Source organism: Egretta garzetta, unplaced genomic scaffold, assembly GCF_000687185.1.
Source record: "Egretta garzetta isolate BGI_Z169 unplaced genomic scaffold, ASM68718v1 scaffold516, whole genome shotgun sequence".
In the NCBI taxonomy this organism is placed as follows: Eukaryota; Metazoa; Chordata; class Aves; order Pelecaniformes; family Ardeidae; genus Egretta; species Egretta garzetta.
In genome coordinates, this window is record NW_009259983.1 from 216,728 (window position 1) to 222,727 (window position 6,000).

The following is a 6,000-nucleotide window of genomic DNA, read 5'->3' on the forward strand; positions in this document are numbered from 1 at the left end:
ACCCACAGCAATAGGGTTTCTTCATACTAGAGTTGTTTTCATTTCCTCTGGGTAAGAAAGCATTACACAGAGCAGATTATAACATCATTATAAATTACCATTAAGAAAACAGGTTAATCTCCTATGCATTTGTCAGTAATAAATTCCGAAAGGATCCGTCTTTGCGGAAGAATAAAGACAAGATAATACACTTTGTGTGCTTGTACTGGGTGAGTCGTTGATGGGTCCTTGTATTTAAACACAGTTAGAACATTGTCTCTTTGCTACCATTACAATATTTATTTAAAATTATCCCTTCTCTGTAGCCCATGACAAGTTTGTAATGCTTATCTTTCAGGGACCAAACCCAGTGCATAAGCTCACTGGAACAGTTTACGAACAACCGAGCAAGCAAAAGAAACAAAGGTAAATACACCACCGGGTATCAAAAAATGAGATGCCTTCCTTTAGTGAGCAAAATAAAACACAGTTTCAGGTAATTACAATCTGGAACGACAGACCCCTCTCCACCACAGATCTCAAAGCAAAGCAAACTGACAACAGCCATTACAAAAACGAGAACAGAAAAATACTAGGGATGAAGAGATGTTTCAGAGGCTGGCATTTTGCAGAAAATCTGAGCACATCTGAAGGCCATTTTAAACATGTGGAGCTGAAACACCATAGCACACTAGCACCTAACAACCTGGAAATTAGCTGCAGTGAGAGGAGATGCACTGTGGACCAGGGAGCGTAGGTTCATCTGGCATGTATTTTTTATTCTCCTAATCAGAGAATGAAACACAAGGAAAAAAACCCCAACATTCCTAAGAGTCTCCCAAGAGGCACTCGTTTCTGATAAACAACTGGCAAATCATAGAAAGCAGATTAACCAGAGTGGTGACTGTGAGAGCGTGAATGCAATACTGCAGCACAAGAATAGGCAGCATTTTGCTTTTCTATGGTAACAGCCTCAGCGCATAGCACTTACCATTTATATCGTGGTGACTTGCAAAAATACTAGTCAGAATTAGGGACACTTTGCCCTGCTTATATTAATACAAATGATGGACCAACTTTCCAGGATAAGGTATCCATTCACAGTTCCTAACAAGATGAAGTGAGAGGAAAGCAGAGACTGAGCATTATGATTCCAGTTTGCAGATCTCAGAGCAGGCGAAGTGCTTTACTTAACACTTGCAGTGGGTCCCAGCTCTTACCGTCCTGCTCCTGATATATCAAGTCCCTTGGTAGGGGTGGCAAGTGAACATCCATCACTGCCCCCAAATAGTCTGAGGTAACAAACTGGGCACATTAGGACTGCAAAGTACTAAACCAGAAAATAATTCAAAAGCCAGCAAGAACCACAGCTCAGCTCAAAATCTGTGCAAGGTTTTTGCATGGTGCCTGCTGAGATGGGCTCTCACCCTGGGGTTTTACAACGAGCTTCAACAGAACTGTCAGGCTACTGCTGAAACACCATCCTCCCCTTCATCCCTGCAGTGCACTACTACTTGCTACCCTTGCTTCGCCATCAGCAACTGTTCAGCCAGTTGTTAAAGGAACGGGTACCGGTGCGGGAGGGAGGACTTGCCCCCTCTCTGTGGTGACACATGGCTAGACTGGCTTAAGCCAGCCTTGAAACTCTACCCTTAATTTCTGCTGGGCAATATGAAAAAGAGCAATAATATTGAAGTAAGCACATAATATTTTCCAATGAGTGTTTAGTTTTACTATAAAAAGGAAGTCCTGATTGTTTTCCTTTTCCAGGATGTAAAATTTTTGCAGCCTGAGTACAAATTTCTTGTAAATTATTGTTCTGGACTTACTGTTTCTTACGTTTTCTTAACATCTCACTGTCTGGGGAATTCTTGTACCATCAAAGGGAGCATTCCTGACACTAGACAAAGCCTACCAAGAAGGAAAAGAAACTACAGATGCATAGATTCACCAGGTAGAGTCTGCATGTATGTATCACCTGGATCCAGACCGAGCCCAGGAATTTGCTCTTGGTCCTGATGCCCTGTGAAGTCTGGCTCACCTCACAACTGCTTTAGCATGGCAAACACATAGCCTTGCAGACATTTTCCTAAGAACTTCTCTGTTCTGACAAGCTCCTCCAGCCACAGATCTGAAGTTATTCTACTATTCTATTCCCTCAAACTTTCCCATTAGAAGTAAAGCTAAAGCTCAGATCTGTAATCTAAACTCTAAAGCACAATAGGGAAATAACATGAACTCGGAAGCCACTAGTAGACATAGAAAATATTTGGCTTCCAGTTGGCTTCACTGGCATCTGAGTGGTCAACAGATCTTAAAATCAGTACTCTGAAAACCATGCACAGCCAAGTCAGCAAGACACGCTGATGAGAGGTCAAGATACTAGAAATCAAACATAAGCTTAGTAGTCTGCCCTTTCTTCCCATTAGAGACCATCCATTTGTTTTATGTCTCATTAAGACAAAGTGCGGTTCATTAAAAAGTAAAGGACAGCTAAACTGTTGCCTGAACGTAGTTGTCATGCTATATGGGCTCTCCTCAGGCATCCGAGACATCCATTCACAAACAGGGCATGGGACCTGTAGAAGGTTTGCAGCTTTCAGGAGCAGCAGCTGGTGGCCTGGAGAGTTGGCACTAAAATGGCTTAAGACTGGAGACTAAATCCCACACCTGAAGCTTGTCCAATGTCTTACCATCTTCATCCACTGCCTATTCATCCAAAGGAATATTTTAAAATTGTAGGGGGGATCCTGACAAGACCATAATCCACTGAAGGCAGGCACATTTGCCATATAAAACAGCCTCTAAATATCAGACTTGAACAGATGACCCTGTTTGGCACAGGGGTCTTTTCTGCTTTTCCTTCAGTTTACAAAACCCAGGCTTCTGTTTGTTCTAGGACTGCGGTGGGTGCACACTTTTGTTCAATCAGGTATTTTGTTTGAAAAAGTGACGTGAATAGCAAACAAAAAACACACACCTCCCTGATTCCTTGAGTTCCCTATTTCCAGAGCCTTTAAATCAGGGATTCTTCCCCTCGCATCATTCTGCCCCGGACAGAACAATCACTGAATTAATTTCTTCCTTAAATCCCTTTACTTAGCTTCTACAACAGCAATTCTGAAAGTAAAATAATCAGTTTTACTGCCTTTAGCTAAGGAACAATCTGTGTCTTGAGGGTGATCTCCGGAAAAACAAGCAGACACATTTTTCCTAGATTTACAGTTCTCATAAACTCAGTGGCAGAAAACTTTGCCTTTCTGCCACCTCACGGTGGATACACGGCATACAGCCACCCTAATCCTGCATTTATGTCCCTCTCCTCCCAGGAGAGGTTTCTAGAGCTTGCTGCTTTATGCCTGTAGGATATATATCCTTAAAAATCTTTTTGTGTCTTTCATGAGAGAGTGAAGATCAAGGGGATGACCCATAAAGCCTGAGCAATTCACAGAAAGCGAGGGTTTGCAACAGCATGGTGGATCCCCAAGAAGTAAGCTAGTTTGCCATCTGTATGGCCTGAATGCCGTGCTTCAATCCGAAAAGCAATATACGCTGCATCATATTTTTTTTTCTCTCTCTTTCTTGGCAGTCTGGCAAATACCACTGTCTCTCAGCAGCGATTACCAGTCAGATGCTAACTGCTAGCCGAAGTTCTTTTGGCTCATTTCCCTCCACGGAGTGAAACAAAACAATTCAGCAACTGTTTACTCTTTTCTTACTGCCACGCTGATGTTTATTAAGCATTTTCTACAGAAGGGATATCAGAACATGCCCATTTTGCTGTCCAGGAGTTAACAATATCTCCAGTGGGAACTAATTTTTGCAATGTATTGCAGCTCTACAAAACTCCTTTTCTGTCACCAGTGAACATGAGGAGAAAAAAAAAATTGTTCAACAGTGGAAAAAATGTGCCTTTCAGCTTTGGCACTGCAAACTTTTTTTCATTTTACAGTCAAAACAGAGACAGATTTATTGATTAAAGTCTGATCTCTATTGGTCATAAGACAGCTTCAGAAGCCATCAGGCACAATTCAGTGCGGCTGTTTTCCAGGCTTTTCTTTCCCATTGATAACTTACAGAGAAACATATGTTAACATATCAGAGCAGGTGCTCATTTCAAATCGGGAAGCCAATTTTAACTACCCGACTTGTATTCTTAAGCAAATATATATTTTATGTACTTAAGACTGAGTAGGGGGTACCCCTACTTGGGTCTTCTAAGGTTTTACCACCTCTGTTCTCCTAGTGGCTGCCAAAAGAATGTATTTCTAAATCAATACAAATCTGAACAATTCACTTTTCCTGTCAATGAAGTTTCCTGTCAATGAATGAAAAAACCGCTGTTTTTTTTCTACATATCCAAATACATACCTTGCAAGGTAGAATGGGCAAAGGACTGAGACAGACACATAGAGAAATAGAGGGAATGAGCAAGATTTGAAATGAAGCAACTGTTAAAAATAATTAAGTTCATGCTGGTGTGTTGCAGAAACAATAATTCCAAGAGGAAGCATCTAAATGTACAAGAATAATATCTTCCCGGAGAACTTAGAGGTAATGCTACTGTTGATTTTCTTCGAATTCTCTTTCACACACTCTTTTGACACCTGGGTATTAACAAAATCTTGAAGGAGAAAGAAGCTAAGTGATGGACAGCAGCAGTGAAGGTTGGTTTGAAACTTGCTCAATGTCTGAAAATGTCCGTTCCTGGTAAGAACTGTTCCTTCCCATAATCTCAATTGAAAAGATCTTAAATCAGGGCAGAAATAACCAGGATGGAAGTGGGAGGAGAAAAAGGTTTATTCTCTCTGCTGAAAACTTCCACGTGCTGGCAAGTCACTCCCCATCACCAGGCCCTCAAGCCAGGCTGTCCCACAAGATGACAAGAATGGCTTCATCACACTTTTCAGTCAGGAAGAGCCCACCCCACCTGTCCAAGTGTCTCACAGCATATATTGAAAGACAGGGTGATACAGGCATTCAGCAGGTCCGTTACCTTTCTGTGACTGACAGGTGAAGCCAATAGGAATGTGCATACAATCAAATCGGATTTCTGAGGCTTTGCCCGAGCTCTAGCTCTCCTGTTCATTATTTCACTGTTAACATAAAGATAATTCCATACAAATGTTTGGGCTGTGAGCTACAATACAGTATCCTGGCTATGCCAGGTTTCATCTGTAAAAGATACATCGAGTACAGCTGAGATCGAAAACAAAATGGAGCATCTTCACTGCAATATCACCCCTGCTGTGATGCCTTCAATGCTGAAATGTTAACCCGGTAATTGCCTTTAAACGCAGGAAAAGCTATGGGGGATACCTGAACGTGTGTACATGGTTTCTCTAAGAGCATCGAGTGTCTGCCTTGTCACAAAAGGAGAGACAGACAGACGCCCACAGCAAGAAAGAGTGGGGCATCAGCTTTCCACAGCCGGGACAGACACAAAGATGTTAGCGCGTTGTAGCTGTATAAGGATGTCCCAAGATCAATGGAAGTTTCTACAGGCTACCAGCACACAGATGATTATTTGCATGTAATCTTATGGCAGATACACGCAAGGACGGACATCAGGATAAGCAGCAGTACAGCCACTCACAAAGGCATACATATAAAATGCAGAAAAGGTATCAAGATAGGCACAGAGATGGAGGAAATGACTGGGGGAGAGGCAGGCAAAAAAGCATGCAGAGAAATCTGCAGCAACAGGTAGTTCCTTCTTCCAGCTCTGCCTCCCCACACAGCCGGGTCTGACCACTGGATGCTGAGGTAAGACCCAAGTTGGATGAACTCTCCCTTCCTCCCTTTTTTTCCCTTTTTTTTGGAGAGAGGAAAAAAACGGGGTTAGTCAGTATTTTGCAAACATTTCCCTCATTCTGGAAACATCTTGGCAAAAGCGGACCCAAGATAGATGAACTCTCCCTTGCTCCCTTTTTTTCCCTTTTTTTTTTGAGAGAGGAAAAAAACGGGGTTAGTCACTATTTTGCAAATATTTCCCTCATTCTGGAAACATCTTGGCAAAAG